This window comes from Triticum urartu, chromosome 7 (assembly GCF_003073215.2).
Source record: "Triticum urartu cultivar G1812 chromosome 7, Tu2.1, whole genome shotgun sequence".
In the NCBI taxonomy this organism is placed as follows: Eukaryota; Viridiplantae; Streptophyta; class Magnoliopsida; order Poales; family Poaceae; genus Triticum; species Triticum urartu.
Window position 1 is genome coordinate 32,756,495 of NC_053028.1, and position 19,927 is coordinate 32,776,421.

General features: G+C 44.2%; 1 long non-coding RNA gene and 3 pseudogenes across 1 annotated transcript; all 4 read right to left on the minus strand.

Annotated features, from left to right (window-relative positions):
• Window positions 1-9,033, minus strand: part of LOC125518249 — a 28,201-nt pseudogene extending 19,168 nt beyond the window's left edge.
• Window positions 7,304-8,690, minus strand: LOC125522624. Its single transcript, XR_007289857.1, has 3 exons — window positions 8,463-8,690; window positions 7,763-7,982; window positions 7,304-7,491 (listed from the first exon to the last, which is right to left on the minus strand). It is a non-coding gene; the product is annotated as an uncharacterized LOC125522624 (long non-coding RNA).
• Window positions 9,034-12,642: 3,609 nt separating the features above from the next.
• Window positions 12,643-13,584, minus strand: LOC125518250 (annotated as a pseudogene).
• An 8-nt stretch (window positions 13,585-13,592) lies between these two features.
• On the minus strand, window positions 13,593-14,000 carry LOC125518251 (annotated as a pseudogene).
• Window positions 14,001-19,927: the final 5,927 nt, after the last annotated feature.

A 19,927-nucleotide genomic window follows, 5' to 3' on the forward strand; every position in this document is an offset into this window, starting at 1 on the left:
CATCTAATGACAAAAATAAAAAATCTAGGAGATGACACTAAAAGTTAATTACATTAATTGGCAGTAGTAATGTTGCACTCATTCTAGTTTTCAGGGCAAAACATGAACGGACACACGACTATCAGGGTGTTACTACTATCAAATTTTTCTGTAAAAAATTCAAACAAACAGAAAGGATTACACTTGTCCCGCTTTGCATCAATTAGCTGTTGAATGCTACGTGACACTACCATCACAGACCACACAGATCCCTTCTTGTTGTATGCATCATCTCCGCCTTCCTGCAGTGCTGAACGCTACACCGATGGTAGATGGGCGAGAGTTTCCATTACATATACAACTAATTTGTCCCTTCCCCGACATGATTGATACTGCACGTTATCCCATCTCTCACAGTTAAGCTCAAATTATCTAGAGAAAAGATTTAATGGAGAATCGATTTTAGATCATGGTGCACCTTTCTCTTTCAAGTAATTGTCGACGCGGGTCGTAGGAGGCTGTCAAAGCGCTGAAGCTCGTACTTGCGTCGGCGGCGGCCGCCTTCTCTCTAACACGCGGTACACATGCTGCTGCGTCGCCTACTTTAATCCCGCAAGTTTGCAACACCATGGAGCTCCCGAGAGTTAGGGATCTGCAGAGCACACACATGTCCTTCATGATCGATATCAATCTATGTGAAAACTGAGCCGAAGTAGACATTTACAGAGAGGGGGCGGATTCCTACCTAGGAAACGGGAGAACGGGGGCAAACATGGACTGCTGGATGGGATGCAAGTACGATTAGATTGGAAAGACCTAGGAGATCGGATGGTAGAATATAATTTTAACTTTCTGAGAAGATAAACCATGGAGCTTAATTTGTGTGGGCCTACAAAATTAGTTATTTTTCTTCTCACTATAGATTAGATATTTTTGGTATTAAACGTGGAGCCTCTTGCGGGCCCAAAAAATCTGTTTTTTCCAAACAAATCAGTTTTGGTCCTATTTTTTTTCTCTGGATTAAAGCTATAAACGATGGAGCTTTGTGTGGGCCTACAAAATTAGCTTTTTTTCTTCTCACTCTAGATTAGATATTTTTGGGATTAAACGCGGAGCCTCTTGCGGGCCCAAAAAATCTGTTTTTTCCAAAAAGAATCAGTTTTGGTCCTATTTTTTTCTCTAGATTAAAGATTAGATCTACACCGTAATAATTCGGTCCCACTTGATTAGCGGTTCATAATTACTGATTAACGTGGGAATTTTTAGGGAGTCACAAATTAGTATAGGTATAGAAGATATAGATAGATAGATAGATAGATAGATAGATAGATAGATAGCCGACCGATGGTTATAACATGTTGCCATATCATCTATAGTCATTGTAATAGTCAACAGGTATAGTAGTGGGCTACAAGGAAATACTACTTTTTACCACATGACCTATCATACACTCTCACATAGCTTCTTGGAGCATGTGTTACAACCGGCTATAAATCTAGGGTCCGCTTCTCTTCTCTCTCATCCAACTCAGCAAATATACAATATATAAAGTCTTATAGCCCGCCTACATGACCTTATTATACTTGCTCTAAGGCTACTCATAATGGGAGGATCATAGCTAGTATTGCCAACTAGGCAATTTTGATGAGGTGGCATAGGATTAATTAAGTGAAGAAAGAGAGAGAGTTGAGTATTGTATTAGGAATCCCATCATATTATGATATCGTATCATAATAAATTCTATGTTACCATGTGTCATGCATTGAAATAAATAAGACCATATGTGATACTATATGCATTATGAATGTACTATCATACACTAGTATCATATGCATGATATTAATATATGATATTCTCCACTACGACCAGCCTAATCCTAGTGTTGCGCACGTGCTGGCACGAGCTAGGCAAGGTGTGCAGTGCGGCTGGAATGAGAAAATATTAGCATTTCAATGGGTGGCTGGTCACTCCATCTAAACCGGAGGTCGCACACTTCTTTGGACGTAGCCATTCCAACACACTCCGTGTATCTCTCGGCATCCAAATTTTTGCTGATTTTGGTGCAAAATTAAGCCTTTTCCAACTGCAAATGTAACTAAAATTTTAAAACATTCGTGAAAGTATTGTTCTGCAACTAGAAATTGTAAGGATATTGGTAAATTAATGTTCAGAAAGTTGTAATCTAGGTCGAGCTCCATAGTACCCTCATGAACAGTAAAATTAAAAAAAGTACAAGAATCTGAAATTTTGTGACATTGTTTATGAGTTTTGACCAAATGTCTTACATGCTTGTAAAATTTGGTGCCCACATGACATCCTACGAGTTCAAGAAAAAAAAAGAAGCTCTGCTCAATAGCGCACACAAGTTTGAACACATTTTTAATATTTTTTGTATGTGGTCATAGAATGTTATGTGGACAAATTTTTTTGCAAGCACCTACATTTGGTCATAATACATGCCAGAAAGTTTCAGATTTTTATTGATCTTGTTTACTATTTTTTACTGTTCATGGGAGTATCATGGAGCTCGAGCTCTGAAAAACCACACTCATTAATGTTTGGACAAACAATATTTTGGCTTTAGAATGAAATGAGAGATTTAACTGCTGTGTGTCACATTCGTGGTGTCCATTGAAATTCTTGTTACTAACTCCAGCGCACTACTCTTTTTCTGTAGTGCACTATTCTAAGGGCATGCCCAAGCAATAGTTCTAAACACATCGTCCTAAGTGTTGAAATTACAACCACTTATGTGTTGCATATCTAGGTTCTGTTATATTTAATTCATTCATGAATCATGTTTGCATCTAAAATTGTAGTCTGTTTGTAGAGAGAATCGAATGAGAGAAAATAGAGAGAGAAGTCACACCAGATCAGAGAATTTAATTATCCGCAAAAAAAATCAGAGAATTTAATTTCAATACCTAGATAAATGTGCTAAGAGTCGTATTTCACCAACATATAATTCTCATATCTCTCGTCTTTAATTGATGTCTCACCTCAGCATTTTTCCTACAAAACCTTACTAAGAGCCAATCACTGATAGTGCCCCAATAATGGATTTTTGTGCTTCATGCCTTCCAGGCTTACACTGTCGTTTTCATCTCTTAGCTCAAGCAGCTGGCGGTCGAACACCTATAGGTGTGCACCCCGTCCTCCTCGCGCTAGTTTCTAATCCTTCGCAGCACATGCATCCTCCGAAGCATTTTGGAGCCCACCTCGACCAACCTAGTCAACATCTTTGTGGAGGTAGAATTATATTATCTCACATGATCTCCGGGTTTATTATTTTCTACATCCCGCAAATGAATTGTAATTTTCACAAAACTTTAAATCTGTAAATGGCAGATCAATCGTTTGCATTTCAGATTTTATTTGGATCTGTTTAGAAGTAGTTTTTTTTTGTACATGACTCGAGTACATCTCATGGTTTTCGAATGTTGGTATAATACTCTGTAAAAGCTGCTATATCACGAAAGCTTTCTGTCCGCCTTTTTTTCTTGTGCCGAATAGCCAGTCGGGTGAAAAAGGAAAAAGAAACCACTACTAGTAGTGACTAAGAAGCATTTTGAGGTGTTAAACTAGTCAATGCCAATTAAGAAATAAGAAATCACTACTATATGGAAGTGTACAAACCTTGCACATATAAATCTTACTGACATGGTTCACACAAGCTAGACCATGTGACCTTCACGGACATTACAAGACCATACAAATTACTTGAATTTTTTGTAGAGCTTCCGTTCTTCTGCGGTTCAAACCACACGGTGTCAGACATAATATCCTCAATGTCGTAATGAAAATATCCGGGAATTTTCGAATCACCAACAACGCCATCAGGATAGCAATTGTTATCACCTGAGTGACTGTTGTGCGTGTATAAATCTATAGTCAAATCCTTGGTGTAATCCACACAAACTGTGACCGGTGGCAGCCTGCAAACACTCAACTTGCCATTGAAGACTGAAAAAGCACCCCCTTGCATGGTACAATAAACCGCAGTTATTGTAAGTGAATCAAACAAATTGTCCCCAAGATGATGCACCTCACACTCCAACACAGCCAACACGGCCTTTGGGATAGAAGCCATTCTTAGATCGACGCTGCCGTGGTGGCCAGTGTTAATGTGCCAATGGAGCCTTTCATATTCTGCATAGAAAGATGGAGCATAGACCGAATATCCGTCTAATAACACCTTATCATCTTCACCTTCTCGGTCTTTAATTAGCAAACGATATTCAATTAGCACAAGCCCAACCGCATAGATGCCTTGATGCGGGTTAAGTAGAGGTTGAAGCTTATAAGAACCCTGTATATTGTATAGTTAGACATATATCCTGGAGGTTTCTTCAATAGTCTTCAATAAAGAGTACAATAAGAAAAGGTACAACATAACTCACCGGCTTAAGCTTACTTGGTTTGTCTCTAGAGTATTCAAAGATATAGTTGCGTAGTTGATTGTTTCGTACATCTCAGAACGCAATCATACCGTACACCTCTAACGCGGCATCATGAGGTGACGATAAATTCAAACTAAAAACTTGGATAGCTCGTCGACAAGGTTCGTTCTCTCTTTTGTCGACCCAACGGTTTTCCCATCTGGGCAATGGAGGCACTGCAGGCAATATGAAAACAAATCATTAGATATCAAAAGTTGTGATGTCGATACATGCATAACGTCATACGGGTTAGAACTTGGGAATATTAGAATAGAACCCAAGGAAGACTTCTCTCAAATTTTCTCCTTACAGATGCTTTGGTATGTTTTTTATGACTTATGGAACTCCCTTCCCTTGGTTCACAAGAAAATCATTGAACATGGTGTAGAAATACAGAATATGACTTGCTTGAGCTTCAAAGGGGCATGTACATGCAAACCATTTTTTCCAATAAAGGCATACTGTCAAACTTTCTAAATTTTTGCCACCGGTACAAACATATTTGAGGCCTGATAATTCGGTTGGTTTGCAGGATTCAAAACTAAGTGGATTCACATAAAAAACGTAAGAAATTTTCCTGAAGGATAAGGTGCATGCCACAGCTGTCAAAAACAAATATTTTTTGGACAACGCTAACGACCACACGTGTGGTGGGAGCGAAACTCACCCACACGCCCTATAATACATAGACCGCATCACGTCACAGCATGCATGCATGTGAGAATCTTTTTGGATTTCCAGTTTTTAAAATGTTTTATCTCTTAAATAAAAAATCCGATTGAACATCCGTTTTCACCATTAAATACCCCGTGACGAGATCTTCGAAACTAGATCTCATATCTATATATTTCGACGATTTTTTTGGGTTAAAAGTTGCCATATCTATTGCACATGAATTGCCATGGTGTTTACACTGAAGTTGCCATGATATGTTTCAGCTATTTTGTTCTACATTTAAAAGTAAATTTTGACATTTATAAAACAGGAAATTAAGAAACTAGACTTGTCATGAACCATAAATTAAAATTGCCATGATACATGCACTTAAAATTGACATGGTTCATACAAAAAATAATTTTCATGGTAAAAGTATTGTAGTTGCCATCATCAAAATACTAAAATTGACATGCTCTACAAACTGAAATTGCCACATGGAAACTTTAGTTTAAGCATATGTCAACTACAATGTAAACATCATGGCAACTTCTTGACAATTTTTTTTCGTCAAAACATATCAACATGGGGTCTAGTTTTGAAGATCTCGTCGAGATGGATTTAATGGTGAAAGCGGATTTTTAATTCGGCTTTTTAATTGGGAGATAAAACATTTTTAAGCGGAAAACCAAAACGATTCCTGCTTATGTCATCTGTTCATATGTGACAAAATGAGTGGTAAAGAAGGCGTGTGGGTGATGTGCAAGATGCCACACGTGTGGGCGTTAGTTTTTTCCTATTTTTTCATAAGATTGGACTGAATCAAAACTTCTGTTTGGAATTGCATGCCAAATAAACCATAAGAAAAGTACATATGATTTTCAATCCTGCAAATCAAAATAAGAACAGAAATTCTAACAGGCAGTATTTATAAAAAATTCTACTTATGAACCAACAGGCGCTTGATGTTTAGAAATTGACCGCCAATCTGTCAGGCTGTGATGTTCTAGAATCTTTGGGTTCAAATTATATACAGTAGCCATCATATAGTATTATGCTTAAAACTAAGTGGATTCGCAAAATAAAAACCACATAATTGCAATTAAGCGTGGCCACTTACACAAGCTTTGCGCAGTAGCCATCATATAGTATTATGCTTAAAACTAAGTGGATTCGCAAAATAAAAACCACATAATTGCAATTAAGCGTGGCCACTTACACAAGCTTTGCGCAGTAGCCATCATATAGTATTATGCTTAAAACTAAGTGGATTCGCAAAATAAAAACCACATAATTGCAATTAAGCGTGGCCACTTACACAAGCTTTGCGCAGTAGCCATCATATAGTATTATGCTTAAAACTAAGTGGATTCGCAAAATAAAAACCACATAATTGCAATTAAGCGTGGCCACTTACACAAGCTTTGCGCAGATAACATGCCTGGATCGAGCTGACACGGGCCCTCAACCTGAAGAGACCCCTCCCAAGACCCCCCAGCCCCCCCCCCCCCCCTTGATTTCTTGGCGCTGGACATGGTCGGCGGAAACCGCATCTGATTCTCCCACATCTCTTCCATGTCGGCGACGTAATAAGGGTTCCCGTCCTCGTAGTAGAAGGTATACCCGTATCCCCAAGAACCACCAAAGTGGAGCTCCTCTTCTTCTTGGTCTAATTCATGTGGTTCCTCGGGTTCATAGTACTCGTAATCGCCTTCATCGTCTCGCTCTTGCTGTTCCTGCGCGATGGAGTCCAGCTCCTTGTCCCACAGCCAGGTGCCGAGCACTAGGGCTGGACACGAGCCGAGCCGAGCCGAGCCGAGCTTGATCCGAGCCTGGCTTTGGCTCGCTCTGGAGCGGCTCGGCTCGGCTCGGCTCGCTCAGCCAACGAGCCTACTTCAAGCGGCTCAGCTCGTTTTGGGTATGGCTCGGCTCAGACCGAGCCGGCTCGAAAGCCAGCTGCCACCAGTCTTCATTTTTACTTACAGAAAACAGAACATTTGTATATAGTCCACAATCTTGATTGTTTTGCAGCAATTAAACCCATATTTTGAAAGAAAAACAGTTTATACTGCTTAAAATGAAACATCCAACAGTATATTGTTTTAAGAAATGGTCATAGTAATGAAAAATAAGTTTTCTTCTTTGAATTCTTTTACAAAAATTGTAACAATGGAACAGATATGAGAGAAGGAATTGTGCAGCATTTCTATTGAATTTTGGACAGCACATCGTTTGAACTTTACACAGCAAAAACATCAAATATTGACAGTGAAACAAAGAAATTTTCACTATCCGCAAATTCATCTAAATCTGATTTGTCACCAACCCCAGACGGCACCTCAAACAAAGTATCTTGCTCTTCCTCGTCCTCTTCCACATCTTCATGATCCTCCTTCACTTGCTTATCACGCTCCATTGCCTAGCACACAACAACAACACTTACATGAGCTTGGACACACATATATTTGACTTTTGGATAGCAAAAACAGCACACACATGAGATTGCACAAACATATATTTGAGATTTGGACACCAAAAAAAGCACACACATGAGCTTGCACAAACATATATTTTACATTTGAATACCAAAAACAGCACATATGAGCTTGGGCACACATAAATTTTACTTTCAAAAAGCAAAAACAGCACATACATGAGCTTGCACAAACATATATTTTGCACGCACATACCTGGGAAGATGTAGCCTCCCTCTCATAGTCGTTTGCGGAGCCAGAGGCAGCGGCGATTCCGGCACGCACGCCAGCGCCGGTGGGGTCAGGGGGACGTCGAGGCGGAGGTCCCCGAGACCGGCAACTTACTCTTCATAATGGAGTCCAAGGTCCTCTCTTTCTCCTTCTCCTTCCCATTCGCCTTCCCCTTTTCCTTGTCTATTGTTGCGACGATAGGCCTCTGCACACATCAGTAAACAACACACGGTCAATCATCGACAGAAGTAAACTAATTACACATGGAATCAATGTAATTTCCCAGCAAGTAGTTTTTTTTTCAAGCTGCTATGCTACAGCAAGTAGATCATCAACAACAGAAAACTAATTACACATGAAATCAATGAAAATTTTGATCCATTCTGCCCTATAACTCCATCCATCCATGATCCATCCATCCGGTTCTTCTAGATCTAGCCCTACAGGCTACAATACATCCATCCATGATCCATCCATCTAGCCCTACATCTACATGACTACATCGATCGATTGATCGATCCATCCATCCATCCATCAGATGCATGCTAGTTTAGACACCTACGGCTAGGGAGTGGGACAGAAGAACTACATGAGTACATCCATCGATCCATCCATCAATTGATCCATCCCATGCATAATAGTAGTTCAGAGAGTTGCAGCTAGGGATTGGAAAGGAAGGAGGTACCTGCTCCTGCTCGTCACGTTCGGCGAGAAACCAGGGGAGGCGCGTCCGTCTGCGTCCGGCGTGGTGAGGAAACGTGGCGTCGCCCGTCGCCGTCGAGCCCGTTGTTGTCGGTGCGGTTAGGAGACGCGGCGTCGCTCGTCGCCGTCGATCCAGCTTTGCGGCGCAGAGCAGAGAAAGGGGCGAGGCAGCACAGAGCAGATAAAGGGGGAGGCGGCGCTCTCTCTGCTTCTCTCGTTCCCTAATGCGTTGCGTGCGATGGAGATGGACGAATTGGGCTGGGCCTCGGGTGAGTCACCGAGTTGGACCGGGCGAAACTCGGTTCGGCTCGGTCGGGAATTGGGCCACTTTTTCCAACTGGGCTCGCTCGTTCATTGTATCGGGCCGAGCTGTAACGGGCCGAGCTGGAGCGAGCTTCGGGCCGAGCCGAAAAGCTCGCTCGGACGTCCAGTCCTACCGAGCACCTCGTCCTATAGCTTCTTTCTCGTGGCCGCCATGTCCAGATCCGGCTCCATGGCCGCCGCGGCGCCCCGCAAGATCGATCCGCAAGGGCAGATTTACAAGGGACAAAAGGGAGGGATTAGAGGAACTGACCTTGTCCTTCACCCTCCGTGATCTCCTTCCTCCGCCCACACGGACGGATTGAAAGACGGTTTTCCGGCAAGCGGCGAGGCGCGGGTAAATAACCCCTGGATGAACTGCCGCCCCCAGGTGCGGGTGCTACTTTCTCGCGAACGCGACTTATCCCTAGTGGTTGGATGGTTTGAGGAACTGTGGTATCCGAGCCCATCAGGGTTAAGTCATGGTGCTCGCATTTATTGTTGAATTTATTTCAGGATTTCCGGCAATGCGCATTAATTGGAAGGAGGCGTTTCCATCGACGACGAGGTGCCTACGATGACTTCGTAAATTTCAAGATGAGATGCCGGCTCAGTTTTTAGGAGGTGCTCATAGGGATAGGATGTGCGTGTGTGCATTCATATGAATAAGTGTATGCATATGTATATAAGCGCTTACGTTTCAAAAAAAAAGACGTGACTTCTCTACTGACTCATTGCAATAGCGGCTACGGGGCTTTCCACTTTTGAACCCGGCGCAGGGGCTAATGGGCTTTCTACTAGCATTATTTTACGTAATAACGAGGCCGAAATTGCATATTACGATCAGGTTACAGCTTTAACTTCCTAAAAAAATGTTACAGCTTTATAACTTCCTAAAAAAATTCTCAAAAATAATAACTTCCTAAAAAATGTTACAGCTTTAACATAACAGTCATGTTCCTACCCCTAAAAAAAACTAAACTCTTGTTTCCCAGTCAATATGCGGATACTAGCTTCATGGTGGCAGAGGATTTTCAAGGGTTGGCAAGGTAGTGAGGGATCATGAGTTTATTAATTAATATATGGATGGGTTTATTAATTAATATATGGATGGGTTTAAAAAATGTTTCTCAATTAATAAAAGCAGTCAAGTGCATTAATTAAAAATGTCTGTGTTGCAACGGAAGAAAAAAAAATCCTTTGCGCCTAGCTCAGTAAACACAACTCATGACCTTCCAAAGGTCTATGCCCTCTAGTTGAAATTATACTCCTTCCCATCCTCATCAATAGATGCCACGGTGTCCATCTGAAGGCAATGCGTTCGAACGTGACCAGTCCAAACATGGTGATCTCAGCCTCTACATGACACACCTGCAATTGAGACACGCCAGCGCAAGGGAGTGTTTATACTTTGAAAACTAATCCCGTCGAGTTGGCGACGAGGGACACTCTCCATGAGCTACACCCTACACCTACCACTTGGGATGGTGATAATTTCTGATGCCATAAAGCCATCGGCTCCTCCATGAAATAAGTTGTCATATTTTTGGATTTCTTCTCAAGTCAGAATGCTTGATAAAAAAATGGTCGCAGTTTCTTTTTGCTAGAGGACATCCCACCGTGTAACGCTACACATAATTGTTGGTCGAGAGAATAACCAGCCCATTCAAGTATATTGATCCCCACCCTTTAATTATGCATCTTGCATGGCAGCACTCAATTGCCTTTAATGCTGATTCCTTCTTAAATCATGCATGGCAGCCCTCAATTCCCGTTTAACGCTGTTTCCTTCTTAAATAATTCCGCAATCCCTCCTTCTATTATCATGCACCTCGTGGTCTCCATCTCCTTGTGTGCTTCTCCATTTTCTTTGTCATCCCTCCTTCCTTTCCCTCCCGACTTCTCTCTTTATAGACACCGATTTAGGCCAATATATGTTGGATCTTTCTCCCATTAATTCCTTCTTTGAAAGAATCCTTGATTCGAGGCTGCTTATTGTTTTGAGCTCACTAACATATTTAAAACTGGTGGAATTTTATAAAGAAAAATGATATGGGATTATCTTGTGAACAGTTCGTGAGGTTAGGATTAGGAGTTCGATCGAGTAAATACTTTTACCGTATTCTTGGGCCACGTCGCAAAGGATGGATGGATGGACTGACGCCCAAGACAGATCAACCTAGAAATTCTGCTAGACGGGCGAAGCTGATTAACATAAGAAAATTCGGCTAATTGTGACAGATAACCTACGCTACGCCGGCCCATGTTTTTTTAGCTGGCCGATTCGTATCCTTCATGGGCTGGCCCAGGTTTCGTGACAGTTTTTTTAGCGAGGCTAGCGTGGGATGCATCAAATTTTATTAGTACCACCTCGCGTATACTTTTTAAATTTAAACTAAAAGCGTAAATTTACGGGAAGAAGCATATTGTGACGGTGAACCCACGGAGTCAATCCATGCTTTATTATTAATTAATAAAAATAATTAATACAATTTTGTCCATACAAATTGTAAAAGCGTATTATGACATAAGAAGAAAACGTATTGTGACGGTGAACCCACGGAGTCAATACGTGCTTTATTATTAGAAATAGATTAATTAATTAATTAACTAGGGAAAGAGCCCGTGCGTTGCAACGGGTATACATATTTTATGCTCGTGCATTTCTACGGAGCGAACACAAATTTTCATGAACCACAACTGGACGATTTGCTCTCCTAGCTAGCAATTCAGCAACCAGACCCATCTTCCATCACCGATGCATCCCTCCCCACTCATCGGTTCCCTCCCATTTACTTTGGTGAGTTCCATGCCATCTCTCCTCAATCCCCCATCCCCCCTGACCACTTACACTTTTAGCCGTAACCGTATGATCAATCTTATTGTCGTCTATCTTCGCGTGCCTGTGCTTGAGGGGCACGTGATCAGCGCGAAACTCTTGCTACCCACTGATCGACATGCCAATCTTCTCTTTCCTCCTCACAGGGCTGACCACTGCCACCATGGTACGCAACAGGCGGCTATACGGACGGCCTTCCGATTCACCACCGCGAGCAATATCGGCACATAACTACGCAACAGACGGCTACACGACCGGCTTTCCATTCACCACCGCAAGCAACATCAACACACAAACTGCAAACTCTCCTAGTGGGGCCTCCCTCTCAATTTCTCTACCACAAATTACAAGCAGTGGGAAATAAATCACCCCAGACAAATAAAACAAAATTGTGACAGACCCTTGTAGAAACTAACAAAATAAGGAGAGTTGCATACACATATCAGCATAGATGTCATTGTTCTACATATATACACTAAATATGCACTCGGAGAAGAAGCCGTAGAAAGTAATAAAAATACGATGAAATTGCACCTGATTCTTAAGTATACGTAACTCTGCATATGAGGCGTAACTCTGCATATGAGGCATGATTCCTCTACCTCTGCAAGCATAGCAAGAAGAGTAATTAAGTACTAATTAAAGCTTCATACTGTAGCTTGAGCACAATAGTAATAAAATCCAGTATAAGCTAGCTTTGTTGGCATATATATGTGCACTTGCAGAACTATGTAATCCATATAAAAAATACAACATGCAATGGGAGGGATTTGCATTGTTATCATATGCATTGGCACTGTGCATATACATACATTGCTATATGTACGATGAAATTAAAAAATTGTGAAGAGAAACAAATAGAATACGTGTGTAATATATGTAGAAATATTACTGTTTGGGAGCTGCCTCGAGTGTTAGCCAGCGTGCAGCCGTTCCCGAACAGGTTGCACTCGCCGCCGTGCTTTGGCTCCGCAGCAGTGCATGCTCGGGCTGTCAGGCAACTGCTGGAATGCTGGTTTTCGCATCACGGCTCGATGCAGCCGCTCGCTGCGTTGCTGGCTGCCGCTGGTGTGCCGGTGCCGAGCCTCAATGCCATTGCCATCTGATGTGCGTCGCCGGCTCTCACTCGCATGCCTCCGCCTCCCGTGCGCTGTCTCAAGCATCACACGTCTGTCTGCAGGAGTCGCTACTGCACCGCTCCTGACCGTCACCACCATGCACCAACGGCAACCGCGTTCCCGAACAGCCCACGCGCCTTGGCCTACCTGGCCGCGAGCATCGCGTTCTTGGCACCACTGCGATGGGCCAAGGCCGCGTCGCATGCACCATCGTGCCGCCGTGCCACCACGAGCCGTTCTGCCGCCCAAGTACCCAGGCCACGCCGGCCAACAAGAACTTGGCCGGGAAACCATGGCCGTCGGGGGTAACGCGCGAGGCCCCGCGTGGCGGAGCGCCCGGGGTGCGACGGCTTGGTGAGCCCCAGCCATCTGGCCACCACGGAGACGGAGTTGATCCCGTCGCAGCCGACCAGCACCTTTGCCCGGAGAGTCAAGCCGTCGGCGAGGTGGAGCATCTTGGCGCCGTCGTCGATGGACACGATCTTGGAGGAGTAGCGGATGGTGTCCGTCGGCAACTCCGCCACCAGGACCTACAGCAGCACATCACGCCTGACGCAGCGGAACTCGTCCCTGAAGTCCACTTCCTTCGCTATCTCACCCGTGGACGCCGACATGACGCGCAGCCCTTGGATGTGCAGGTGGAGCTTTCTGATCTGGTCGCCGATGCCGAGGGCATCGAGCGCGCAGAAGGCGTTGGGCCAGGTGGCGAAGGCGAACCCCGAGGCCCGGAGCGCCGGGGACGACTCCAGCACCACGCTCCTCACCCCTTTCATGTGCAGCCCGAGCGCGGGGGCGAGCCCGGCTCCCACGATCACGATGTCCTCGCTGGACTCCTCTTGCCGTTGCATGCTTGCCAGGCGAGGTGGAGCATCTTGGCGCCGTCGTCGATGGACACGATCCTGGAGGAGTAGCGGATGGTGCCTGTCGGCAACTCCGCCGCCAGGACCTACATCAGCACATCCCGCCTGACGCAGCGGAACTCGTCCCTAAAGTCCACTTCCTTCGCTATCTCACCCGTGGACGCCGACATGACGCGCAGCCCTTGGATGTGCAGGTGGAGCTTCCTGATCTGGTCGCCGATGCCGAGGGCATCGAGCGCGCGGAAGGCGTTGGGCCAGGTGGCGAAGGCGAACCCTAAGGCCCGGAGCGCCGGGGACGACTCCAGCACCACGCTCCTCACCCCTTTCATGTGCAGCCCGAGCGCAGCGGCGAGCCCGGCTCCCACGATCACAATGTCCTCGCTGGACTCCTCTTGCCGTTGCATGCTTGCCGCCGCTGCTGATAGCAATGAGGTCGAGGCCACGTAATCGGTGGACTTTCGGAAGAGAGCGCCTGTTGACACGAATCAACCAACCAATCTAGCTAGAGCTAATTAGTACCACCTCGTTTATATTATGATTTTGTCTATACGAATTGTAAAAACGTATTATGACTGGGCGAAAGCGTATTGTGATGGTGAACTCACGGAGTCAATCCGTACTTTATTATTAGGGATAGACTAGCAAAAAAGCCCGTGCGTTGCAACGGGAGAAAAAATCACACGCTGCTAGTCTGATAAACATGGCTAAAGACCCCACAGATCCACGTCATCTGCGCATTCAAACGTGGTCAATCCTTAGGCGAGTTATCATTGAACCGCACCTACGCAAGGCAATGATTAAAACTTCAAAAAATAAACTTGTTGAGGTGAACGTGACGGCTGCCAGTCCATACACCATCCTTCGTAAGGATTGACTACAATCAGGAGCGAGAAAACACCAGCAAATACTTCCATGAAATTTCTAAAGGTAACACTGCACTTGTATATATGAAGTTAACCCATGCCACAATAGTAATATCCTCTGCCGACCACTCTACACCTGCCAAATTAAGTTCATCTATGCATCACAGAGAAAAGGAATTTGAATGATGTGGGGATGCCACCTTGGATACAACATGGTCGCCTCTGCTATGTCTGTGTCTCTAAATTGAATATTATTTCTGCAATAAAAATAACTTAAAATACCAGTGTAGCAACTGCAAGAATAAAAAATTCACATTGATACTTGCCATAGCCAAACAGATACAACATATTTTTTTGAAACTATAGTAATTTAATACATCAGTATTCCAATGCCTGCACTGTGAATACTTCAGTTACTAATACCAAAGCTTTCTACATACCTAGCAAAAGGGCCCGTGCGTTGCAACTGGTAGAAAATAGAAAAATGCAAACACCCATGCCTACTAAAACCACTATATACAAGGTCCCTATAGACAACTGTTTTTCCTGATATAAATGTAGAGTGGAACATAAATTGGTGAAGAAGTAATCCAAAAGACAAATGTAGAGTGGAACATATGTTGGTGAAGAAGTAATCCAAAAGGTACATCATTTTATTCATTATCCAGATGTGTGTATGATGCAACGAAAGCTAATTAATTGGCCAAAAGTGTGATGAAAAGAAAGATAAGAACTACGTCTACATGGTTGATAACTCGCATCATGTGAGGCAACATATATGACCACATATGTGAATGAAAACATTAAAAGGCGACAAAACTACTTTTTGCAGAATAATACACCACCGCAATCATGGGAGCCCAGTTAACGATTTTCATTGAAATTGAATCCATTTTTAATAGAGCAAATAAAATGCAACTTTCTAGATTCTATTGACCCCTATGCTTGTCATGGTAGTTCTGCTCATAAGGATCACCTGATGTCACCATGGCTACTAAAAACTATGTCACCAGTAGACACTACAATACGTACGATAGTATCACTATCTTGCAAACTATCCTTGTAAAAACATAAAGTTTGCTAAAGAAAGATGTCCTATTGGGAAAATGCATTGTTCTCACCGCACACCCAGGTGCATGCCGACATGTGTGAGATGGCAGCCGAGGTGCCGGTTTCCTCGCCTGATGAGGCGGATCCCGCGTCACACAGGGGACATAGGCATGGGCGATGAAGGACGCTTGAGGTGGCTGCACGGGCTACCACGCCCTTGGTGCAGACAATGCAGAAACATGAGGGCTAGTGGCGGTTGATGTTGTGGCAGGCACGGAGCAGCGGCGGCGCCCCGGCACATATTGGGCATAGAAATGTCACATATAATTTTCACACGACTGATTCAACACTCGCGCGAGGGCGACGTGCTGGTTTTTTTCTGTAAAATAAAAAGAAACGAAGGTGAGAGAAGTACGGAAAAAGCAGAGGGGGAGAAGGACAACATACGAAGCATGCTGGAGCAGATTGTAGACCGGCAACCTTGTGTCCTGGCCGTTGTCGACGGCCTCCGCCATGAACCATCGTCTCCGACCTCATCGGTGTCGGGTCCCAAGAAAACCCGATGCTTGAAATAAATTTGCCTGCATGCCTTCAAACTTCAGTTCAGAATCTACATGCAAGTGTTCAAAGTTCAGTTCAGAAGGTACCTGCAAGTATTCAAAATTCAGAATGTTCAGACTATAGCAAAACAGAGAAGGGGAGAAGGAACGACCAGGATTCAAGCTTAATGCTAGCACTCAGTTTGATTGCCGACCATCTTGCTTACTCAATATGCTGATCAATTGTAGTTCTTAATCATAATACATGCTAATCTACCATAGGCATTAACACAAACACTGTCTTGCCAGAAAGAACAAGGCACTGGAATAAAAATAGACACCAAAGAAACTCGCTGCAAATCATGCCAAATAGAGACGGCAATACATGACTGAACGCACACGAAAAGTGGACTGAAGGAAAAAGATGCTAATTTTGCTGCTAAATTACCCCTGCAAAAAAAACTGCTGGTAAATTGAATAGTTAACTTCTGGTACAACAAATATTTTCCTTTTTCTGTAACACAGTAACTTTTTTCTCTCACACATTAACTGTGACATTTTTACATGTTAACTGCTACAACAATTTTTCAGTTATTCTCTTGTGGCCCGAAGCAACAAAGACAAATAAACTCCTAACTACTACATTTCTCTCCTCCTACAACCATGGCGGGAGTGCTCATCTAACTACTACATTTTCTCATCAAAAGAAAAACAAACTGCAGAACGTCCCTTAGTTTTTTCTAAAGCTAACTGGACCATAAAAGATGAATTGTTTTGTAAAATGCAAATTAAACTTTCTGGTTTTTCCTAAAGCTAACGGGACCATCAATTTCCAAAGAGAACTGCATCTCACAGCTAACTGCATCAGTTATTTTTTTCTCAATTTATAATAGGAACCCACTACAGTAACAATGAAGTTACCTGTTGCAGTTAACAAAAGATAACTGCTACAGTAGATGAGCTATGCATCCAAGAACTGAGAACCAAATTTCTATCAAAATTAAACGAACACACTCTGGAACATGCAAAGAACCAGCTGGCAGCTTCATCATTTTCACATGTCAGAGTTGCATACAAATCAGATCATAATCACGCACAAGTAGCAAGGCAGGTGATCGGAGCAAAAACCGGCTGTGTAGCTTATGCTACAGTCACCATGTTCTCTAACCGCCTCATGGCCGACGACTAACTGTTGCTGAAGAATTTCAAATGGTGGAACTAAATTAACTTTTGAAAAGCAGGAAGTTAACTGAGAGTCCAAATATTTGGACTGAAGAGAAGTGAGTCCAAATCAGTGAAAGTAGTGGAAGTTAACTCCGAGGACGAGCTCGTTCAGTCAGCATGTTGATCCCTCGTGTCCAGTGGTGGTCGTCGCCACTGCTAGCCAGAAAGTGTCATTCCTCATGCGGCGGTGCCCCTGTTCAAGCAAAATCATAGTAAATTTGAATGGTTTTACAAATTATGAACATTCAGAAGTAGCCAACAAACCTATTAGACATCTATTCACTGTCCCAAAATTGTATCTCTCCATTAGGTGAGGAAGTCATCAAAGAAGCTGTTGATTGTCTTGAACATGTACTCCTACACAGCACCCATGGGCGTTGCCTGACCCCCACTCAGAAAAATCTTCCATACAAAAATCAATCAGTGGAGAGCATGCCCATGCCACCGAACGCTGATGCGACCTGGAGGTTGTTGTTGGCCACGGGCGCGTGATGGCTGGGCTCGGCTCATGCGCCTCCTCTGGAGATAGGAGGAGCTCTCCCAGGGAGGTTTGCGCTGATTCTCGGGATGCTGGAGGCGCGCGCCGTCGAGGGTGATGGGCGGCCATGGTTGGCGGGGGCTGGGTGCAGGGGATGGATGCCGACGAGCAGCTCGTCCATGCCGCCCCCCACCATGTGTTCAGCAAGGTGATGCGGTCAAGGGACTCTCACCGGCTGGATCCCATGGCCTTGATCTGTTCCTTCAGTTGGGGAACAACTCGTCATAATGACCGCTGGAAAAGGCATGGGAACTTGGCGTGCTCGTCCTCGGCGACGAAGGGAACTGGAAGGAGGCCGGCAACAGGTGAAGCACCGGCGGCGGCGCGCAAGATGCAGCGGATCCTGCCGATCTCGTACGATTTGGCAACGGCGGAGCGAGGACGGGCACCGCGGAGAGGACGGATGCGGGCTCGGCGGCGGCGGAGGGAACCCTCCTCTTCTCGTGCGGGGCAGCAATGCCAAGACCATGGTGTCCTCTAGTGCAGCTGCTCTCGAGTCCAACCGCGCAGTCCTTCTCAAGGCCTTCGACTGGCGTCCGCGGCCTGTTCATCATCTCCACTGTCCGCCGCTCAGGAGGGGTGGATCGAGCGAATTGAGACGGACTGAAAAAAATTGGGTGGAGGAGAAGGGGGCAAGAGCAGAGGAGGGAAGGGGAGGAGAAGAGGCGTGACCGGCGCGTCGGCGCGCCGCCGGCGGGGAGGCCGGAGAGGTGGCTGCTCGAACCTAGCTCGCAGCACCGGATCGAGCGTCGCCGGGATCGCCTCATGGCGGCTGGGATCGGGAGGCGAGGAGAACCCGTGCTTCTGTGTGCTTGTGGACCGCGGGTTGAATATTTGATACGACAGGTGGAGTTTTCGAAAACAGTCTAAACAAAATTTAGAATCACCTTGAATATGTTTTAAATTTAAAGTGAAAGCGCAAACTTACGGGAAGAAGCGTATTGTGACGATGAACTCACGGAGTCAATCCGTGCTTTATTATTAGGGATATAGGGAAAAGATATACAAATGGATGGATTTATTAATTAATATATGGATGGGTTTAAAAACTGTTTCTCAATTAATAAAAGCAGTCAAGTGAAGATTTTTAAAATATTTTTTTATCACAAGGTCAGTCTGGCAATCTTGATAAAACTTTCTAGATGCCTCCAACTCCCAGTTTGATCCGAACTCTAATTTTAGCTAATCCAACAAGTTTACACAGTCACAACACATTTCTTATGTACTAACTGTAAGCCTTCGTCGCAACAGGAGAAAACTAAGTGAAACTACTTCACACTGTAGCAAACAATAGAATCACTTGAAGAAAACAGCGAGGTGTCGAGTTGTTCTCAGCCTACAAGAGACCGATCAATGGCTGATAATGATTTTGAGCAATCCTAGCCACTATAATAGCCTTAAGGGTGAGTATGTCACTCTTGAGTGGAGAGGGGGCGAGGGCGGGGAAATGGGGCGCATTTTAAAGGCAGTTCAGTGAAAGTGGGAGTTGAAGGAGCATGTCACCAACCATAAGGGGCAATGCATGTTCTTATCAGTTGGCCGATATAAATGTCTAAATCAGGGTACCATGAGTTTAAATTGTGAGATTATACATTATTACTAGTACTATGGTAGATTGGGAAGATCATTCATACTATATACTATTGGGGTGTATGTCAAGACCATGCTAGAGACATGCATTATACGTAAGATAACTCCAGTTATCCTCACAAGCTGCACACGCGGTGGCATGCAGTGGGTCATGTGGGAGAATCGAAAAAATATTACCATTTCCACAGGTGGTTGTTAAATCCATCTCAACTGAACCCACACGCCAAATGATCAGTTGGTTTTCCACGGGCTGATTCATCGCGTGGGTCATGAGCCCTGGATTTTATCGGGGATACCGGGGGGGGGGGGGCCCCCGCATAACCAAATGAGGCCTACAAGACCGTGCATAGCACTTGAAATTTTTGTAGAGCTTCCACTCTTCAGCGGTTCAAACCATATGGTGTCACATATAAGATCTTCAATGTCATACTCAAAATATCCGGGAACTCTAGAATCACCAACACACCATCAGGATAATTTGGTACTATTACTTGGTGCTTGGTAATTTTGTTATGTGTTGATGAATA